Genomic DNA, 23,769 nt, shown 5'->3' with positions numbered 1-23,769 from the left:
AGAATCCCACAACATTTTACTTCCACATTCTTTTTTTTTTTAATATTTATTTATGGGGATGCTTGGGTGGCTCAGTGGTGGAGCCACACACAGCATCTCTGTCTCTCATGAATAAATAAATAAATATTTTAAAATAAATAAATAAAATTACAAGTCAAAGTTTTAATATTTTTTTCTTACTACAAAGTACTGCCTTAGACACTGCACTTTGGAGACCACCTGTAAGGAAGGCATCATACTTAATAGAAAAACATGTCTTCCTTAATATTCAGAAATAATATAGATCTGCAATCAATATTTGTTCATAGAGTTGCTTGTCAATGTGTAGTGTTGTCACTTTCCCCAGGGCACTGTGAAAGATGAGCATTTGTACTTTGGGATGCCAAAGTGGATTATAACATGCCACAGATTATGACCTAATGTGCCTTAGAACTGCTAGGCTACAGAAGTTTTTCTATGGGGTAGTTAAGAGTGATAGAAGGAGGACTGTATTAATAGCTGACGAGAGCTTTAAGTAACTTGACCTCTGCCTAAGATAGCCATGAGGCTTGGGTGAAACATTTAGTAACAAGTCTTTTAATGACATAGCATTACCATGTATTAAGTCCACTGGTGTCATAATAATGCTGTGAAATAAGTAGGACAGCTTCATTGGATAAATGAGCAAAGGCTTAAAGAGGGTAAATAACCTCTCTACATTGTATGAGGTATAACAATGGGGGGCTTCACTATGGCATTTTTCACTACTACTGCCTTGCTGAATCTCTTTGGGCTTCACTTCCTAAGAACAAAATACCAATATTTAAAATGGTTTTACATTGAACAAAAAAATTGTGACAATATTACTGGTCATTCCTATACACCCCACACCCAGTTTCCCCTACATTTTAGTTTGCTAGAGCAGCTGTGAGAAAGCACCACGGACAGGGAAGCTTACACAGCACATTTATTTTCTCACAGTTCCTGAGGCGAGACGTCCTAGGTCAAAATACAGGCAAGGCTGGCTTCCCCTGTGGCCTTTCTCCTTGGCTTTTAGATGGTCCTCTTCTCTCCCCAATCTCTTGTGGTTGTCCCTTGGTCTGTGTATCATCTGTGTCCTTAATCAACTCTCACAAGGGCACCAGTTGTACTGGGTTAGGGCCAACCCTAATGACCTCATTTTTAATTTAATTACCTCTTTAAAGTCTTTCTCTTCTAATAGTCATATTCTGAGATACTGAGAGTTAGGACTTCAACATATGAATTTGAGAGGCAAGCAGCTCAGTCTGTAACACCCTATTATTAATGCCCTATATTAGTATGATACATTTGTCATAATCAATAAATGAATATGGAAACATTATTACCTAATGTCTATACTTCATTTCTATTTCCTTAATTCTTACCTAATGACATTTTACCCAATGATCATCCAGGATACCACACTACATTCTCTTATTGTTATAGATTGAACTGTACCCACCCCACCACAAATTCTTATGTCAAAATTTGGAGGAGGGGCCCTTGTGAAGTAATTAGGTTTAAAGGAGGTGATAAAGGTAGGGGCTTCACTTAGTGGGATGAATGCCCTTATAAGAAGAGATAGAGAGACCAGAGTATTCCCTCTTTCTCCACCATGTGACCATACAGTGAGAAGACTGCCATCCGCAAGACAAGAAGGGAGTGCTCACCAGGGACAAATCTGCCAGCACCTAACCTTACATTTTCCAGCCTCCACAGCTCTGAGAAATAAATGTCTGCATAAGCCACTCAGTCTTACTTTGTTTCTTGGTGAGAGTGGTCCCAGCAACCACTTTTTAAATGACAATAAAAGTACATCTGTCCATGATATACAGCAGTGTACCCATGCAGTATGAGATTGTATTTTCCCATAAACAGTGCTCAGAGGAAACATAACTTTTGTCATTTTCAGGTGAATTAAAATCAAATTTAAGCCCCCTTAAATATGATTACATGTTCAAAATACCCACATTTTTTAAGGTAGAGCTCTATGATCTTAATTTAGAAGAGTAATTATAATTAATAGCTTCCACATTCTCAGATTTTTAAAATGATATCAACATAATAATATTTGCTTATAATTTATGGGAGAGGAAACAAATGATCCCGTTTTGGATATGCAAAAATTCTTTTAAATGATGAAGTTTCTGAGATGCCAGATGCTTTCTAATAGCATTATTTGGCTTATAGATCACATTTATTTATATATTGGCTATGGCCTACATATTAATTTTATGTTCTTTAATATGGAATACTTTAAATGCATAAAGTTACACAATGCCTATAACAAATACCCACCTCGAAGGAATGTCATTAACAATTGTGTTTAAAAATTAAAAAGTTAGGGTGGCTCAGTTCATTAAGTGTCTGACTCTTGATCTCAGCTTAAGTCTTGATCTCAGGGTTGTGAGTTCAAGCCCCGTGTTGGGCTCTATGCTGGATATGGAGCCTACTTAAAAGAAAAAAATTGAAACATCACAGTTGAGTTCCTGTTTGTTCCATTTCCATTCCCTCCTTCCTTCTCTAGGTCTCAATTTGCTGCAGTTGACATGCATCATCTCTGTTTTGTAGTTTCATCATATATGTCATATCCACAGATATTGTAAGACTGGTTTTGTAATTAAGAAAAATATTTTATTTATTTATTTGAGAAAGAACAGAGGGGAAGGTGGAGGGAGAAAGAATTCCAGGCTGACTTTGAGCTGAGTGCGGAGCCGATGCAGAGCGTAGTCTTACAATCCTGAGATCATGACCTGAGTCATATGCTTAACCGACTGAGCCACTCAGGTGCCCCTCTGGTTTTATAATTTAAGATTTTATTTACATATTATCATACTTGTGTACCATTCTGAAGCTTATTTTCTTGACTCTATCCGTGAGTTCAAGAGAAATTAATATTAATGAATATAATCTAGTTTATTATAATGGTTGCTGCCTAGTACTTTATCATGTAACTACACCAGAATTTATCTGATATAATAGGGAAACTACATCAGAATTTCCCTACTAATGGACTTAAAAGTTGCTCCTAACTCTGGTAAAGAATGCTGAAATTAATATCCTTGTGCATTTTTGTTTGTGTCCCCTTGTATCTGTTTCTTTGGAGTATATACCTAGAAAATATTATTTGTTTGGTTCTAAGTTATAGTTAACTTCAATTTTGACAGACATTGTCCAATTACTTTTTAGAATGATTGTAGTCAAATTCACTACAAAAGTGTAGTGCATGAAAATTCCTATTTCTATATGTCCTAACCATACCCTCAGATAATAAATATTTACCAATCTGATAAATAGAATTCTTACTCTCATTTTTCCTGATGACTACTGAGGTTAAATATTTTCCATGTTTATTCATCATTTTAACTTCTGTGAATATTTATTACCTTATCTTTTTATTGCTTCAAGAAGTTCTTTATATATCCTGGGCAATTATGCTTTGGTATACTATTAGTAAATATCTTTTCCTAGCTATCACTTGCCCTTTAATTTTAAATATATGTATTGACTAAGAAGTTATATTCTGGTCATTTAACTTTAATTACACAATCTTTTATTAGAGAATTTAAATTATAGTACAGTTGAATGTACTCTAATTTCCTTTTTTTATCAAATCTAATAATTTTCTCCATTGAGGTCTTATATATCTTTTATTTCTTTTTAACTATCTTGCACTTTTGTTTTTATTCTTAATGAGACTTTTTAAAAATTGTATTTCTTAAATGATTTTTTGTGGGTAAGAATACTAGTGATGACTGTTTATTATCTTGTTTGTACCAATTTTGCTGAACTTAAATTTTCCCTACAGAAATATATATAAATATGATTATTTTATTTCTTTTTTCCAGTATTAATTACTAAATTGTTCTTGTCTTAGTGCATTGATTAGGAACTTGAGTCCAGTGTCAAATAGTAGCACTTTCTCTTCCTGACCTTAAAGACAGTGCTATTAAAGTTTCCCTATTAAGTATGAAATTTGCTATATTTTTTGGTAGACTCCTGTTATAAGGTATATTAGTCAGGATTTGGGGTTAGAAGTCACAGAAGCTCACTTCGACTAACTTAATCTGAAGTTGGACAAATCCATTTCTAAGGGTGCTGCCAAGAGCACCATTACAGCCATTGCTGCCTCTTGGCACTGAGTGCTGGTTCCATCATGGTCACTGCCATGGCTACCAGAACAAAACTTCCCAACTGTTCCTACATCTTGTAGTCACTCTCTCAAGGTTCAAAGGCCCAAATGGAGAATCCAATTAACTAAAGTTAGAAACTAAGCATGATTTGGATTGGGTTTCTTCTTGAATACTCAATTCTACTTTTAGTGTCAAGATTGTATGAGCTTCATAAAATGAGTCAAGACACCTTCCTTTCTTTCTCTCTTTATCTTGTTCTCATTTCCTCTCTATGTTCCTCTTTCCTTCTCTCCTCCCTTCTGTTCCTCCTTCCTTTTCTTCTGCAATGATTTATAAAGTAGGAAAGTATCAGTTTCTTGAAGATCTCAAGAATTGTAAATCCATTCAGGCTCGTGCCTTTTTGGGGGATGGAGGTAGATGGATAGATACAGTTTATTTATCTTTTTATCTTATATATATATAATATATATTATAAAATATTTTATTTTATACATATATATTTTTTGAAGTTCGATTTGCCAACATGTAGTATAACACCCAGTGCTCATCCTGTCAAGTGCCCCCCTCAGTGCCCGTCACCCAGTCACCCCGTCCCCCACCCGCCTCCCCTTCCACTCCCCCTTGTTTGTTTTCCAGAGTTAGGAGTCTCTCATGTTTTGTCACCCTCACTGATATTTCCCACTCATTTTCCCTCCTTTCCCCTATAATCCCTTCCACTATTTCTTATATTCCCTGTATGAGTGAAACCATATAATAATCTTCTCCGATCGACTTACAAATCAAAACTACAATGAGATACCACCTCACACCAGTGAGAATGGTGAAAATTAACAAGACAGGAAATGACAAATGTTGGAGAGGATGTGGGGAAAGGGTAACCCTCTTGCACTGTTGGTGGCAATGTGAACTGGTGCAGCCACTCTGGAAAACTATGGAGGTTCCTCAAAGAGTTAAAAATAGAGCTACCCTATGACCCAGCAATTGCACTGCTGGGGATTTACCCTAAAGATATAGATGCAGTGAAAAACTGGGACACCTGCACCCCAATGTTTATAGCAGTAATGTCCACAATAGCCAAACTGTGGAAGGAGCCTTGGTGTCCCTTAATGGATGAATGAATAAAGAAGAAGTGGTCTATATGTACAATGGAATAATACTCAGCCATTAGAAAGGACGAATATCCACCATTTGCTTTGACATGGATGGAACTGGATAGACACAGTTTAATCATTATTTGTCTATTCAGGTTTTTTCTATTTCTATTTTTGGTCATTTTTTTTCTAAAGACATCAATTTTCATTTAATTTTTAAAATTTACAAAGATAAAACTACTTTTTTATTTTTATTTTATTTTTTAAGATTTTTTTATTTATTTATTCAAGAGAATACACAGAGAAGAGAGAGAGAGAGAGAGAAAGAGAAAGGCAGAGACACAGGCAGACGGAGAAGCAGGCTCCATGCAGGAAACCTGACATGGAACTCGATCCTGGGTCTCCAGGATCACACCCTGGGCTGTAGGCGGTGCTAAACCACCAAGCCACCGGGGCTGCCCTACTTTTTTATTCTTAAAATTTTTTTAGTATTTGTAGTTGTAATCCCCTTTTCATTCTATTACAATTACATATTATGCTTTCTCCTTTTTCATAATCTTGCTAGATGTATGTTTATTTCATTAGATTTTTTTCGAAGAACCAACCAGCTTATTTTATCAAGCTGTAAAAATTGTGGTACAATATTTATGGCCTAAAAGAAATAGTAATTAGAATTTTTAGTCATAAGTAGTAACTTCTAGGAAGAAGTTAATTTGTTTCAATGACACTAAACAGTCCCTGGAAAATATTAAGTTTTTTTCCTATGTGGTTCTTGAGAGGAAAATCTTAACAGATGTACATGACTGTGAAGACATTTAGGCATTTTTTATGAACATATGCTTATATAGGTTTTATTAAATAACCACTATTGTGATAAACATTGTTGCAACAAAGATAAGCTACCCTGTCATTTAGAAGTTTTCAAGCCAATGAAAATTTATAGCCATTCTTTATTGTCCACTATACTCTGTTATGAGTTAAGGCCTTTATTAACCAAGTTCTCATAACACTGGGCACTGGTTTTTTGGGAGAGTAAGTGATTGGCCTGGACCTCACAGCTTACTCTTCATACCAGACCACACATATGGCCCAAAGAGTGATATTTACTCTGCCCTTTTAGAGTCCGAGAAAACATTGTTTAGTGGTCTGGCATCATCTATATTTACTTGGCTTGATTTTGGATGAGTATAATCCTAGTTCTTGATGAAAGGATTTTCATGTATTAACCTGAATTGGGTCATGATATTGGTGGGATTATCTCCACTCATAGAGTGATTTGTGGAAAAAATATGTACTAATCCTTAATTTAGGATTAAAAGGGATATACCCATGAGAAATGGGTCTATAAAATTCATCTTAATTTGAGAAATGAAATGAACACTTCTAAAATATCATGTTGGCTCAGCTATTTCAGCCCAAAAGCCAATTGGAGATCTGTTCTATATCAAGGTTTTTCAGTCCCTTTGTGAGAAAGAACTGTTTTATCATTTGCTTGCAGCATTGAAGAGGAGTCAAATCAACATCAGGGATGTTCCTGCTCAGAGCTTTTAGAAGGTCTGCCTTTATGCAAGTGTTTGTCTCCCCAAGAGGAAACCAGATGAGCTGAGTTTAAGGGTTAGACCAAAGAAAGTGGCTGGGTGTCAACAGCTAATCCATGACTTTGGAGGTCCACTGGTTGATTTGTAAGATGCCAAATAATAAATATCTCTCTGTTGAATGTCGGAGTCTAGGGAGTGGGGAGTTTTTGTCTGGGATATAAAGGAGAACAAATGAGGGCAGCCCTTGTGGCTCAGCGGTTTAGCACCACCTTCAGCCCAGGGCCTGATCCTGGAGTCCCAGGACGGAGTCCCACGTCAGGCTCCCTGAATGGAGCCTGCTTCTCCCTCTACCTGTGTCTCTGCCTCTCTCTCCTCTGTGTCTCTTATTAATAAATAAATAGAATCTTTAAATAAATAAATAAATAAATAAATAAATAAATAAATAAATAAATAAATAAATAAGATGTATATGAAATGCAGGTAGAATCCTTGAAAAAGTGTCTTCAGGGAGCCTGGGTGGCTCAGCGGTTGAGCGTCTGCCTTTGGCTCCGGGCAGTGATCCCGGGCGTCCAGGATCGAATCTCATGTCGGGCTCCCTCATGGAGCCTGCTTCTCCCTCTGTCTGTGTCTCTGCTTCTCTCTCTCTCTCTGTCTCTCATGAATAAAATCTTTAAAAAAAAAAAAGAATCTTCAGTAGATTCCTTCTCCACTTTCCTCCTTCTCCTCTTGATCTCATCCTCAGCACTCCCTGGACTTGTCTATGCAAGTTCTAAAGGTTTGTTTGAACAATGGCTCTATGCAGTTAATGTACTGGTCTCTTTAATATGTTCTGATTTCCACAAGTTCATTGGATAGAAGCATTTTGGTTGGCAACCAAAATAAGGCTAACAGACTTTGTCATAGAATTCCCACACCAAGTAGTACACATAAAATGACTTGGAGACCTGGTCATCATTCCTACAGCAATTAGTCATGGTGTGCTAGTGGAACACAATCTCAAAAAGTTATTTCCTAAATGCTTTCCAAAGGCCTGGTTCTTCATACAGATAGTTTTAGCCAACTGTTATGACGGGGAGAAACTAGAGTGTCAGGAACAACAGAATTTATGTTTTAAGTTTAACTTTGTTTTGGATCAAATGTTCCTTAAAAATAAACCTTCACCTGATCCTAATTTTCATTTCAATTTCCTAGACTGGTGATTTGAGTACTGGAGTTAAGAGTTCTTAACATTTGTTTATGTGATATGAATACAGAAATGGTCTGGTTCTGAGTATTAGGATCATGATCACATGTGTTTTGATATAAACTCAAAACCTCTCTAAGTCACATGTTATTTTTTGAAGCACAGAAATTGGACTTTGCAAACAACGTAAATCCCTTTGTTTGAAAACTTTAAATAAGCAATGAGTTTTCTTGCCATAAAGTTCTGTACTGCATCTAAAAGGCTTCTTTAAAAAATAGCTCTGAAAACCTGAGGCTGGCAAAGAAGTTGGATAGTTGAACGGGAAAATGATAGAGAGTTCTGTTTTGTGGTAAAGGAGAACAAAAAGAGGGGGGAAAGTAATTATTGTCAATTTAAAATTTTATATTAAATTTCGAGTGTACAGTTTTTAGGATTTCCAAACACTTCAGTTTGTTTTATCCCAACACAGTTATATGGTTAGATATGTGCTAGAAATCTAGCATGTGAATGTCATCTCCTTAAATTTTAATAGAAAGAGATAGAAACATCAAGAGAATAAGGCTTAAGCATAGGCTCTCATAGTTTGTGGAATGTCAAGGGCCCTTGGGGATTACCAAGGTAAACTAAGAAGGGAAATGAATTTGGGCAATGCCTTGCTTTCACCTATTACAAGTATCAGCCAATTCTAATGTTCTACTAATATTCTGTGATTTTCTAGGATGATAAATCTGGATGATGGAGGAACAGACTGGACATCAGGGTAATGGCTGGTTGAACCCTGGTAGAGTTCTGAGTAATCCAAGGGCATCTTGAGGGCATCAGGTATAAATAAGGAGGGAAGGGAGTACACAAAGGAACACCTGTCCCACTTTATAGGTTAAGCTAAAAGCCCTGCCTGACTCCACTGTTATTTCTCAAAAGGTAGCCCCAGGACACCTTGGATCCACATTACCTGTGGGCCTGTTAAAAATCTTAAGTTTCCAAATGACACTTCAAATCAGTAGAACCAGAACACTGGGAATGGGACCTGAGAATATGAGTTTCAGACAAATAACCTAGATAATTCTTAGGCATGTTCATGTTTGATCTCTACACCAAAGAGTAAGTGTGAAGAGTATGAAAGTGTTACATTAGAAAAGAACTTATATACACCATATATAAAAATAGCTGTGCTCAGGCCTTCATAGCCCTTAGGTCCAAGATCCCCTCTGCAACAGTCCTGGAGGAAATTTCAAATGGAGATTTTTGGAGAAGCTCTCATGTAGAAGTAAAAGAAGAAAGGAATTGCAAAATGCCAAATGAGGAGTAAAGGGCCACTTATTAGAAAAGAAAAGAATGGTCAAACAGTTCCATGTCTGTTTCCCTTCCTTAAACTCATAGTCTGTCCATACTGAGCTGACTGCATTTCCCCAAATGGACCATGCTTTCTTTTGTCTCCATGGCTTTGCATTGGTTGTTCCTCTGCCTAGAATGTCCAACTCTGAAAGCAGATTTCTATTTGTCATCTACATCTTAGGTCAGTATTACTTCTTCTGGGAAGCCTGAGAACTCCAAATTTCATATTTTACAGTTTTCTATAATAGTAATTAATACACTACCGAATTACTTGTCCTTCCCATTAACCCATATATTCTTCAGGGTCACCTCTTAAAATTTAACATAGAGCTTAGTTCATGAAAACTGCTCAATAAATGCCCTTTAAATTGGTAAATGACAAATGTCTTGATGTCCCAAAATGTATTCCTTAGCCAGCTTGAATATTTTCATTGCCTAAGATTCCGTTTGGGATAACTGAGAATTTTGGTCCAATTAATGAAATCTGTCAGTTATCCAGTAGTGAATTAATTCCACCTGTGATTTTCCAAAGATGGAAGAGGAACTACACATAGAGAATGAGGATGAGGGGACATGGTAATTTTGACACAGAATTTTGAGGACTAAGTTGGTTCTGGGTATAGCTCTGCAATGAATGAGTGAAGCCTGAGAGGTTGGAGAGAAGGCCACAGAGAAGTGAGAAAGGACTATGCTTGGGGTGGGGAGGAGCAAGCTGCTTGTTACCTAGAAACAACCCTGCACTCCTTATGGAGAGAGAAAACCCTCCTCCTGTGATGGCTATCGCCTCCTCACCATTCAAGCCAAAACTCAGCCTGGTCCTAGTTCCACTATATGAATAGATGAAATAGGCTTTTGGAGCCATGGCCTCAGAATTTGACCACCCTATGAAAAGGTGCATTTAAAATCCCAGAAAACAGATTTACAAACAAACTTTTTGAATCTAACCAATTCAGAAATTGAACAAGGCCTAGATTACATTTCTCTTGCAAATCAACTTGGTAATAAAGGCATGTTATTTTTGTGAAGACAAGGGTCAGGACTCTAGAGACACAAGAGACATTTTATGGGATGGAATCTAGATGTGGTCTGAGGGGCAGGAGAAACTTCAAAACTATATTCCTTAAACAAATAGTAACAAAATTACATATTTTCTTTTTTTTAAGATTGTATTTATTTGAGAAAGAAAGAGAGAGAGCAAGAGAGAGATCATGCAGGGAAAAGGGCAGAGGGAGAGGGAGAAGTAGATTCCCTGCCAAGCAGGGAGCCCAACTTGGGGCTCAATCCCAGGACCCCGAGATCATGACCTGAACCAAAGTCAGATGCCTGTTCAAAGAAGGTTAAGGATTTGGGACTTTTTATTCTAAGAGAAAGGGAATCCACTTACAGTTTTGACATATATGTTTTGAAAAGAAAGTCATTACCTCTGGTTGAAGGGTGAAGAATGTTTTGGAGAGTGGCAAGAGTGAAAAGTAGGCTAGGCCACAGTGATGGGAGAAACAGCTCAGCATATGGGATATGGTCAAAAGATGGGCCAGTTGGTTGCATTTGGGGATAAGAAAAAGAGTCAAGTGTGTGTAATATGTATGAAATTAAAAGAAAAGGAAAAAATCCCTAGATGTGCAAAAATTTTTTCTCTTTAAATTAATTTAAATTGTATATATCACCCAGTAACTCATCATAAGTGTGTTCCTTGGGCAGTCCGGGTGGCTCAGCGGTTTAGTGCCGCCTTCAGCCCATGGTGGGATCCTGGAGACCCAGGATTGAGTCCCACGTCAGGCTCCCTCCGTGGAACCTGCTTCTCCCTCTGCCTGTGTCTCTGCCTCTCTCTCTCTCTCTCTCTCTCTCTCTCTCTTTGTGTGTGTGTGTGTGTGTCTCTCATGAATAAATAAATAAAATCTTTTTTAAAAAGTGTATTTCTTAATATCACTATCATTGATTTTACATCCCTTCACCCACCTCTCCTCTGGTAACCATCAGTTTGTTTTCTATAATGATGTGTGGAATTATTGAATCACTAGATTGTATACCTGAAACTAATACAACACCATATGTTAACTATTCTGGAATTAAAATTTTAAAAGAAAATTACAGTTTTCAATAGAAAAAAAATTTAATTGAACTCTGAACCTCTCTTCTGCTCCTTTGTGGCTCCCTTTCCATAAGTTTATAACTAAAGAATAAATAGAGAGACCCAGCATGTACCCAAAGCAAAACACTCTAGGAGACTCCTCTAATCTCCAGTCTATATCATTAAATACCTGTTGTCCAAGCCATGGCAAATGGGCCACAGAGGTGTTTGACTAAACCTGGGAGCCCCAGTGCTTAGGATGGAACCTCTTAGATATTTCAAGTAACTATTCCTTCCCAGGTATTAGCCCCTACCCAAGACACTAAAAGATGAGAAGTTGAAGATTCTACTCTAGGAACCAAGAACTTTCAACCTTTCTCTTGCATGAGGGAGTCCTCTTCTCCCTTCCTGCACCTGAAATTACCTGCTCTATACCTTTCTCCTGTGGGACTCTAGATCCCTATATATAAATTTTTAGGATTTCATAACTGGGGTCCATGAACTTGGATGGGAAAATTTTACATCTTTATTTTCAGATTTCTAACTATAACTCAGCACTCCTTCGATTATGAATGTAACCAGCAAATGACAGCAAGTCGCTTCTTGATGATAAGCTTGTAAATACTCCTACATTTTGCCAAGATTCTGGCTTGAACGATTCTCAGGGATATTTATTTATTTTATTTTTATTATTTTTTAATTTAAATTCAATTTACCAACATATAGTACATCATTAGTTTCAGATGTAGTTTGATAATTCATCAGTTATGTATTATACCCAGTGTTCATAATATCACATGCCCCCTTAATTCTTGGGGATATTTATTGAGATGAAGAAAACTGGAGATAACGCAAGTTTGGAACTGGGGTGGGTAGATAGAGATGATATCATAACTTTAGAACATAGTGAGATATAGTTAAGCTCAATTCACCTATGAACTCAATTTGTTATATTGAAACACATAAAACTTCTGTCATCTATAGTCTAAAACTAAACCAAAGCTAGAATTCTGCTAAAAATATGCAGCATTAGCCATGAAAGTCTTAGGGCAGTGTTTATTTTTTAAAATCCATTTATGAAGTAAAAGTAAATCTGTTCTTTGAAATGGAAGTGATTGCCTACCAAAGCTGTTTTCTTCCTGTCAGCTTTATGCTAATTAAAAGGGCTCAAGAGTGTGTATATTACTTCAGGTAAGTAGTCATTTTGTTTCAGAGGAGGCTTGTATAATAATTTGGCTGAGTATTCTTAACTGATCATTGTAATTATGTAAATTCTTTTGAAAATCTGCTTAAGATCAAAACAACTTCTTTTATTCTACAGAGGTACACACATATACATACCTTCCCAATCTTTTTATTGGTCAAAACATATGGAATTGCCATTTTTGAGTCAAAAATGGTTCAATATCAGCTGTTTCTTATGGGTTTAATATGGTTTTCCCTAAAATTTTGGAACAGTACCATGAGATCTCTGATATAAGTAAAAGGAATCTCAGAGCCCCCTGGCTGACTGTCAGAAGAGCATGCAACTCTTGATCTCAGAATAATTAGTTCAAGCCCCATACTGGGTACAGAGGTAACTTTTAAAAAGCCACCAGAAGAGGACTCTCTGATACGTAGTGGAATAACTTTAGATCAATTCTGACTAGATGGATGGATGGATGGATGGATGGGTATTTTCCTGCTGAATCTGAAGGAAATATATATTTATTTCTATTTTTAGCCATTTCAAATTTCCTAGAAACACAGACTGTTAGACCTGGAAACAACTGCAGGTATTCACTCTGTAAGTTTAGGTAGTTGGTCAAGTCAATAGGTGTTTCAATTTATTGATGGTGACATGGACTTTGAAGTCAAAGAGATCTTGATTTATCGATTTACTTGACAAATTATTTTTCAAATTTCACCATTAAGCCATATATTAATAGAAGCCAACTTAAAATAGTGAGCAAAATTTATCACTAGCCCACATGGGATTATTCTATTGGAACTCAGTTTTCTCAGTGATGGAGGTTGAAAAAAGGATAAAAACATATACATCATAGAGTTACTATGTATATTAAATGAAATTAATGCATAGAAAGTATCAAAATGCCTAACATATAGTAAGATTTTAATATATGGTACTACTGGCAGTACTGTGGACCAATCCCTCATTTTAAAGCTGATGAAATAGTATCACCCAGGTCTTTTCATTCTCCTTATAGCCCCACCTATCTGTTACCTCTGCATCGGTTTTATTCTCAGGCAGCCTTGCCAGTATGGTGGCAAAAATGGGCATCAGTAGCTCTAGGCTTAGAGCTAAATTGCTAATGATCCCAGTGAGAAGACCATTTCTTTGCCTAGAGAATGGTGGCTGGTGAGCAGAGGATAGGGATCAGCCCCACTTGAACCACATACAATGGATTTATGAAAAAGAGAGCTTCTATAGCTAGTAAACAAGATGAAGGAAAGTCAGGCTAAGCAAACAAGAACCATAGCTACCACATTTCACTTTAGGGAGATAAAGGGGAAAAAAGAGATGTGTATGTGTGGTTGTGGTGGTGGTGGTGGTATTGGTGGTGTGTGTATGTGTATGTGTGTGCAAGTGCATGTATGAATGTGTTTGTGAACTGTGATTACGACTCAGGTGAGATATTAATGGACTAGAAACCACAAAAATGGTCAGTTCCTAAAGAAGAAAATGAGCAGAGTGAGCTCTCAAAAAAAAGTATCATATTTGCATTCAAATTCCTTAATTTTACAATATTTTGCACAATTTCCTGTTATTTAACATGGAGAAGTCAACTACAACATTATGGATTAGAGCAATCGAAGTCCGATTCCTTTGGTTTCAATTACCAGATATCTATCTCAGACTACTGTCTCCTGAAGACAAAGATTGAAATTGAAGGTAGGCATGGACCTATCTGGAGATCACAAGGCCAAACCAGATTCTTGTACCAGTAGATGCAAGTGATTAACCTTCTTGTTTGCAAAGACAAGATCAGACTCATGAGATTTAACTCCTATAATATAAAAGAACAGGAAAGGTAGAACTTCTTGAAGATTCCATAGTAATCTAAAGCTGATATCATTAAAACATATGGGCAATAACAAATCTTTCTAAATGAATATAACCACTGTATGAGTTTATGTAATCAGCAGAATCATCTAGAATTTGATGTTTTGTTATGTTAATGATAATTCCATCAACCCAACATCCTTGATCTCAGAGTGATGCTCAGAAATAGTAACAGACACATCCCAAAGTCACACAATTTATAAGAAAGCTAAATTGGGAACCCAGTTTCCTTGATTTTTACCTACAGCTCTTTGTCTATCGTTGTCAAACTTGAACATGCATTGGAATCACCTAAAGAGCTTGTTAAAATACATATTGGGCTCCCAATCCCAGAGTAAGGGCCCAAGAATTTCAAGTTCCCAGGTAATTCTGATACTTCTGGTTCAGAAACCACACTTTAAAAATGGCAGGTTTCCTCAATAATAAATATGGGATACAATTAACTACCAACCTTCCCTGAGAACTTACGATGTGCTAAGCACTGTTCTAGGTACCTTATGTATATTAACTCCCATGAGACAGGTATGAGGCAAGTAACTTGCCCAAAGTCATACAGCTAATATGTGGCAAGGCTGAGGTTGCAAAATCAGGCAATCTGGCTCCAAAGACCAGTATCTAATTTGCACATTATAGTCTACCTGGAGTATTTCAGTAGTTCCTGTGCCATACAAGTCTACTCTTGTCACATACCTGGTATAATGTCAGTAGACGCACAGTCAATAGAGACATGCTGGCATACAGAAACAGACACAATGAATGAGAACGGTTTTTTTCTAATAATATTCACAATCTCTCCTTTGCCAATAACTCTACAAATAGTAATTGTGATCAGTCATAGTGTTAAAATTATCTAACTGCTAATATTGCCCAAACAAAAAATATAAAATATTAAACATGAAATTATGTAAGTACTAATCTGAATATTGACAAATATTCAATTTGGTTGCTACTTTTTTGGTTAACAAGAATATGCAAGCAGAGAGTCAAGTAAATATAATGGGAAGTGAGGACAAGAAGCCTGAGAAGAGCTATCCAAACAAGTTGTTAGAATAATAAGGGTTGCAAAAGCTATTGGAAGCTGGAGTCTGAATCCATGGAAACAAAGAACTAGACTGAGAGAGCAGGAAATGGAGGATGTCATAATTTAAGTAATTTCGTTGCCAGTCACAGAAAGCAAGCTTGAATGCCTTAAGAAAAAATGTACTAAAAGACTGAAGTTACCCATATCATTTAATTAATAATTCCCTCTAGAATGTATCTCTTTGCTCTTGAATTTCTGAAAACCAGATGAAGTGTCTCCTGCCCCGTAAAGTCCACAAATAGCATAATTAGTCACTATTGCACTGAAGACCTCATGCTGTCAACCTAGATTAGTTGTTCTACCTGCATGTCTTTCTCACTAGGAATAGAGCAAAAAGATTCTTTTTTTTCCCCCATCTTTTTTTTCTCCAAATCTACGGATTGTAGTAGGGGAAAGGAGAAAGGGAAGAAAAAAAATAAGGAACAGAAGAGAAGACAGTACAGGGGAGAAAGCAGGGAAAACAGTGAAATAAATCATGTTCCTCTTCATCTAAGGAAATTATGGTGGATGAGAGATCTAGTAGCCTGGTTGTGATAATGAAAACCTCAATTCTACCTTATACTCAGTAAACAATGTTGAATAACATTAATTGATCTATTACTCTGAGAATAAATCTGTAATTTAAAACTTTGGATCAAGTCTTTATTTTTATCATTTTTTTTGCAGCCTTTTGAAACTAGTACAATTTAAGTATGTGGAACATCTAATATGACTCATGAAAAAGAAGAAATTTTCTAGATAACAATATCAGTAAATATATGGCTGCAAATATATGTAAACAATATCAGTAAATATACGGCTAAATATCCAGTTATGCTCTACTTTTATTCTTTTTTCTTAGCACAGAACCTCACTTTATCAATGACTGATGCTAATCGAGAGCTAGTACATTGCATTTTGATTTAAAACTGGATTTTTGGGCAACCCGGGTCGCTCAGCGGTTTAGCACCGCCTTCAGCCCAGGGCGTGATCCTGGGGACCCAGGATTGAGTCCCACGTCGGGCTCCCTGCATGGAGCCTGCTTCTCCCTCTGCCTGTGTCTCTGCCTCTCTCTCTCTCTCTCTCTCTCTCTCCCTTTCATAAATAAATAAATAAATAAATAAATAAATACATACATACATACATAAATAAATAAAATCTTTAAAAAAATAAAGTAAAATAAAACTGAATTTTTTTTTAAACTGAAATTTTAAATGGCAGTTACTAGTATGGGTGTGATGGTGAATTTTATGTGTTGACTGGGCCACAGACTGCCCAGATAATGATCAAACATGATTCTGGCTGTTTTGGGATGAGATTTCCACTTGAACAAGTAGACTAAGTGAAGCAGATTGCTCTCTCTGGTGTAGGTGGGCCTCATCCAATCCTCTGAAGGTCTGAATAGGGAAAAAAAAAAAAAAGGCTGACCTGACTCTTTCAGGAAAAGAAAATTCCTACTGCCTGATTGCTGAGCTGGGATGTTAGTCTTTTCCTGTTTTTGGACTTGAACTAAGACATTGGCTCTTTTGGGTTCTTGAGCTGCAATTTGGACTAGAACTTACAGCATCACCTTTCCTGGTTCTCAGGCCTGGTCTCAAACTAGAACTATGCCATCAACTTTCCTAGGGCTTCAGCTTGCCCATTGCAGATCTTAGGACTTCCCGGCCACTGCAATTACACAAGCCAATTCATTATAATCTCTCTCTCTCTCTCCTAAGGTCAGGAACAAGACGCAGATGCCCACTCTTATTACTTCATTCAAAATAGTACTCATAGGGATACCTGAGTGGCTCAGTGGTTGAGCGTCTGCCTTCGGCTCAGGTCGTGATCCCAGGGTCCTGGGATCGAGTTCCGCGTCAGGCTCCCTGCAGAGGGCCTGCTTCTCCCTCTGCCTATGTCTCTGCCTCTCTCTGTGTGTCTCTCATGAATAAATAAATAAAATATTTTAAAAAATAAGACCAGCAACATAACAAAACTGTAGCAAAAAAGCAAGGAAGTGAAAGAAACAAATTATTTTAAAATACTATAATTTAGAGTTAGGGGATTAATTGGTTAAAGAAAGAGAACTTACTATATGATATAAAGTCATATTTTAAGCAACAAGCAAATTACTTGAAGAATTAAAATTGGACCATAAATCCTCCACATTATAAATAAGATATATGAACACATGTAAAACTAACCTAAGAAATCACAGATCAACCAAATATTAAAAACAAAGTATAAAGGGCTTCTGCTTCCAAGAATATACACAATAACTTGCACAAAACATGCATGTAACTCCTACTGAGTTACTCCTACTGATTTTAATTTCACAAATCAAAGTAGCAAAGAATTATGAGATGAAAAGGAGGAACATGAAACACAGAGTGGTGGCTCCTAGGAGCAGATGATTCTGGAAGAGTTTAAAGGAAAAATTGAGTAGAGGTTTTAGCAGCCCCATAGGCCTAAATGGTTAAAAAAATAAAATAAAATCCAAGTTCTGTCAAGAAGAGATCTCTGCTAAACCCATTGAGTTGGGATCTCAAAGGGCTCCACCAAAGAGTAGAGAGTATTGAGAAAACCTGGGACGAAGTAGTTTAAATTATCAGTCCCTATAATTGGATTAATCTAAGATTGTTAGTGCCCCTGACCACCCACCAAAGGAAAATGTAAATCATCTTTGAAAATAATTCTAGAACTCAGATTATGTCAACATTTTTTTCATGTACTACATCATGTCTTACACACAATAAAACATAACCAATGAATAGGGAGAAGAGAATGTAGCTTAAAAATCAAGAGAAATAACAGCAACAGAAAAGGATGCACAAGAGTTTAGACAATGAATTATCAGATACAACTTTAACATTTTTAATAGAAAAAAAAATTTTTTTAAATATCAAAATTGGGAGATGCCTGTGTGGCTCAGTGGTTGAGCGTCTGCCTTTGGCTTAGGGCATGATCCCAGGATCCAGGATCGAGTCCCACATCGGGCTCTTTCCATAGAGCCTGCTTCTTCCTCTGCCTGGGTCTCTGCCTCTCCCCCTCTCTCTCTCTTTCTGTGTCAAATAAATAAATAAATAAATAAATAAATAAATAAATAAATAACAAATAAAATCTTTAAAAATAAAAAAGCCCAAAATTGATTCTTTGAAGAGACTAATAAAATTGATAAACCTCTGATGAGGCTCATCAAGAAAAAAGAATCAGAAATGAAAAGGTATATAACACTACAAAGCCTACAGATATTTTTTAAACTATCATAATGTCATTTATAAATATTAACAGTGCTATGGTCCTAATTTGAAAATTTAAATAAAATGGACAAGTTTTTAGAAAAAAAATACCACTTCCAAAACTGACACAAGAAGAAATAAAAAATTTGAAACATCTAATTAAAAGAATTAAAACTGTAACAAAGGCACATTGTGATATCCTCAGAGTTAACACAATCATCTGTTTCTATTTAAAATTATATTTTCATCTTTTTGGGAAAGCATTCCTTACTTTGGCTATAGTGATGTTCAAGGAATTTAAAACATTATTAATTCCTGTTTCCATCTTATTTTACTCAATGCTATCAAAACTCTTCTATGATTTATTTCTGAGGATTACATGTATTAGCTGCTCAATTATATTGCAAACTATAGGGCAGGAGAGCATGGGGCATAAGAGTGAAGGAAGAAAGGGAGAGAGACATGAAAGGAGGAAGAAAGATAAAACTGTTCTTGTTGAATTATAATTCTACATCTACATCCTCTTCAGTCTGTTTATAGCCTTCTGACATATAAAAGTCATAGTCACTGATATTTTTAAATAAAACATATTCAGGGAAGAAATATAACAAAGTGATTAATTAAGATTTGTGAATGTTTGCATGTGGGTGTGTAGCTGTGCAGCCCTTGAGCAGGGTCGTTGGGCCAATAATCACTCTAATTTTCAATTTTCTAACCTATAAGATAAATATCATCATGGTACATCTCCCCCATCATTGTAAGGATTAAGTGAGAAAATACATGGAACAACATTAGCACAAAGCCCAGAAGAATGCTATGAATGGTAGCTATTATTTATTATTATGATAGAAAGAACATAAAAATATGTGTGACTTGATTTTAGGTTTTAAAATGTGTTGATGGGGGACCTGGGTGGCTCAGTCAGTTAAGTGTCTACTTCAGCTCAGCTTGTGATCTTGAGGTCCTTGGATCGAGCCCCTGATCATCAGGCTCCCTGCTCAATGGGGAGTTTTCCTCTCTCTCTCTCTCTCTCTCTCTCCCTCTACCCCTTACCCCCACTCATGTTCTCTCTCTTCTCTCTCTCTCTCTCTCAAGTAAATGAATACAATCTTTTAAAAAATAAAGTAAAATAAAATAATAAAATAAAATGTATTGATGAGGAAAATCCCAAATCAATCTCATTATGCTTACATCATGGAAATAAAAATTTTCTGTACTACATGGTAGAAATGAATAAGGCAACTCCAGGAAACTCTTTTAAATTGGGATATCTGGAAGCCTATAAATTGATCAAAATATTTGATATTTTTCTAAAGAAAAGAGGGTAAAATAATAACTTAGTCATCTTTAAAAAAATATACCAGGGACTCTGCAATCCTGCCAGTTGTCTGTCACATGGTTTATTGAGACTGTTCAACATTGCCTGGAATTTCCAAACCTCAGCACTATGAAAATAATTCACTAGAACTGCCTCCAAATAATTTTATATTGTGTAATTACTTAACACTGTACTTCAGACTACCATATGGGGTGGATGTGCTAGGATTTATGTTCGTTTCAGTGAGAATCTTGCAGAGAGCCTTTCTTATCACAAAGAACAACCCCTTGATATTTAAAGAATGCTGTTGATAGCTTCTAGAAACTTGGTACATACAACTACTGGAGTATATTTATCACAGCAAAGAAGGCAGTTGAGAATGGCTGGTACAAATTCTGAAAAAACAAGGTCACTAATGTTCCAGTGTGAACCCTCAAGAGCCCTTGAAGAAAAAAAATCACTGTCACAGGGAACTTTCAATTGCCTGCTCTCTGATGTTTAAACAAAATAGGCCGGATTCATTTTTTTTCTTTGTATGTTGGCTAAAAGACCACAGAAAATAGTCTTTCACTTAATTTCCAGAAAAAAAAATTGTACTGCTTTTGGTTAAATTCATTTTTCATCTCAAAGATTAAGCTCCAGGTTATCACATCAAAATATATTTTCTTTGAAAATCTAAAATTTTTGTGGATTTTATTGCAAATAAATTCTATTTTAATTATGACATGGGATGAAATATTTTGGTATTAGTCCTTTTCTGTCTCAATGAATTCAGATACATAAGAAGCACTATTTAAAAATCATGCTGAGATAAAAGTTACATTATTTTTACCAGTGATGGTTTTGTGAAGCCAGGTTTGCTATTTACAATAGCATCACTCAAGAAAGGATTTACTGAAAAGTGTTTCTAATCATTCTGAATGGAATTATCTGAATATGGCCTCCCAGATACAGATGCATTTGCATTTCCCCATCCACGTAGGCTGTTTCATTCAAAACAGAAAATCATCTGGTTTCAGTTTTATTTATTTTAAATTGAGAGGGTTGTCAGGAAAAAAAATGTGTGCGTGGCATCATTATTTTTTGTTTGTTTTTGATCAAGTAGATTATCAATAGGAAATGATTCCTGTAAACAATACACATAGGGCAAACATGCCTTTTTGGTCATATTTTTACATCATGACACTGGAGGTTTTTCAGGGGTGCATACCATGTTTTGCTTCCTTTTCATATAAAATTATACCATCATCAAACTTAAAACCTATCTATGAAAGCTACAGTGGGAACCAGAAAGTTCTGACTCATTGCCTTGTTAAAACAACAACAACCAGGAAACAGGAAATCTCTAGGTTTTCCTTCCATAGATTTGAGTATCCAGGTACGTCCTGCATAAGCTCTGGATCTTACAAATTTGTCCATACCCTTGCATGTGGAGACAAGGGAGATAGAAAGCTGACCTGTCAGTGACATACACAATTTTATATTTGGAAGAGCATGGGTTCCCTCCACCCTGCCCCTCTGCTCTAGGCATCAAATCACCAACTGGTTTGTATCCCTACAGTCAAACCTCTGGAGGAAATCCACATATAAGAGGCAAAGTGGGCATGGGTCTGAGTTATCTTCAATAACATTTTGATGGAGGTGTTTATTTAAAAAAACTTATTTTAATAAAATAGTAATTTGCATTATACTAAAAATATCAAATGTGTGGTGTAGGAAAAACATTAAGCTTCAATTTTGAGAAATGTGTGTATATATATATATATATATATATATATATATATATATATATATTAAGATTTTATTTATTAAATTACTTGAGAGAGGGAGCAGGCATGGTGGGGAGGGGCAACAGCAGAGGGAAAAGCAGACTCTCCACTGAGCTGGGAGTCTGACGTGGGGCACAATCCCAGGACCCTAAGATCACAACTTGAGCTGAAGGAAGATGCTTACCAAACTAAGCCACCCAGACACCCCTTGAGAGGTATATTTTAAGGACAATTCTATCTACATTGTTTCTCACTTATTTATACTTTGCTACTATAGAATACCAATAGAGTGTTTTGTTTCAGATCTTAAAAGGCTTTTTTATAATCTGCATTTGCCTCATTCTCTTTCAATTCTGTTTTAGTATCTTGTGTATTTGGAACAACTTCCTAAAACAATCTTTCATGATTTAGAAAGAGACATAGAATGTTAAGGCTGAGCTTAGTCTTCACTCCAGTGCTGTCCAAGAGAAATGCAATGCAAGCTACATATGTAAGTTATAATTTTCTAGTTGCCACATTAAATGAAGTAAAAGGAAACAGGTGAAATTAATGTTAATAATGTATGTAATTAAACTGAAGTATCCAAAATCCTAATTTTAACATGTAATCAAAATAAAATACCATTAATGAGATATTTTACTTGTTTTTTAAGTTTTCAAAATCTAGTACAGTACTTTTATACTTGCAGTATATCTCAATTCAGATTAGCTTCAGTTCAAGGGCTCAGAAGCAGCCACATGTGGCTATGATTATTGAATTGGACCGTGCAGCTCTACTCTATGGAGGGAGCTCATGACTACTGTATTGGGTTGAAAGAACCAGTACTTCCCTCTTTCCCCTATTCCCTAACCCCCAATTCTCAACCCCCAAGCTTTTGACCTTTTAATGAAGGAATGACTCTTCTAGAACTATCAAGCATGTGTATAGTTATGAATAATACTGACACAACCCTGTTCCACTTGTTCACACTTTTTTAAATGGTTAATTTTCATTATAAATGAAATAGATTTTTTGTAGACAAATTAGAAACTATAGATTACAAAAGGAAAATTTTAAGTATCTCCATTCCCACTCCCTGAGAACTTCTACTAATATTCTGTTGTACAATTTATTTAGAATTTTCTTGTGCAACATAATGTAAAACAGTTTTATAATGCACATGCTCTTTTGTAACTGGTTCATTTTTACCTAATATTACATTTTAAACATCTTTTCATGTTCTTTTCATACAACTTCTGGATAAATTTCAATGGCAGAATAATATTTCATGTAGTGGATGTACCATAATAATTTATTTAACCAATCTGTTGTCTTTGAACATTGCAATTATCTATCTTATCTGTCTGTCTGTATTTTTTGTTGTCACAAATGAGCCTATTCTTTATGTTTGTTTTGTTCATATTTGGAGTGAGGCAGCAGAGGATGGTTTTATAGGTAATCCAAAGCATTGGGAGTTAGTTGCAAATTGTAGCCAACTCAATAATAGTTTTTTGATTTGTCCAGATATTGAAATGTTCACTTCAGTATGCATAAAAGAGCACATGCAACAATTAGAAAAACCATACATGTGTTTAAAGATTGAATACAATACATTTTGAATGCTTTTAGGCTAATGAAAGAAAACAGTATAATAATTACAGTCTCTCCCTTTTCTCCAAGTAGATAGTCTGAAAGACAATCAAACAGGTAAACACAGTCTCTTTTATGTTATAATTTGTTTTTTGAGTCACAACCACTACTGTTTGAATGAAAACATGAATCCAAACTCATTTCATTTTTTGAATAGTTAGGGAAGCCAGAAATCTAAAGGGTAATTTCATGAATGCAAAACATCTATAGCAACTGTTTCATTTCTAGGGTTGGAAAGAGGAAAGATAATCGATTTAGTCCTCTATCTTGCCCCCCAGTTATTTAAGATCCACAGATACTGACTTTTTTTTTTCACAAAGTCAGTTTGCTCCCTAAGAGCAGGTAGAAATAGCCCACTGCTGC

At 35.9% G+C, this 23,769-nt stretch overlaps 1 protein-coding gene across 6 annotated transcripts in view; it reads left to right on the top strand.

Annotated features, from left to right (window-relative positions):
• The window catches only part of TSHR (thyroid stimulating hormone receptor), a 152,600-nt gene that overhangs the window by 34,604 nt on the left and 94,227 nt on the right, over positions 1-23,769 (top strand). The gene's annotated exons all lie outside the window — the stretch shown is intronic.

This window comes from Nyctereutes procyonoides, unplaced genomic scaffold (assembly GCF_905146905.1).
Source record: "Nyctereutes procyonoides isolate TBG_1078 unplaced genomic scaffold, NYPRO_anot_genome, whole genome shotgun sequence".
Taxonomy (NCBI): domain Eukaryota; kingdom Metazoa; phylum Chordata; class Mammalia; order Carnivora; family Canidae; genus Nyctereutes; species Nyctereutes procyonoides.
This window is presented reverse-complemented; position numbering and strand designations above follow the sequence as displayed.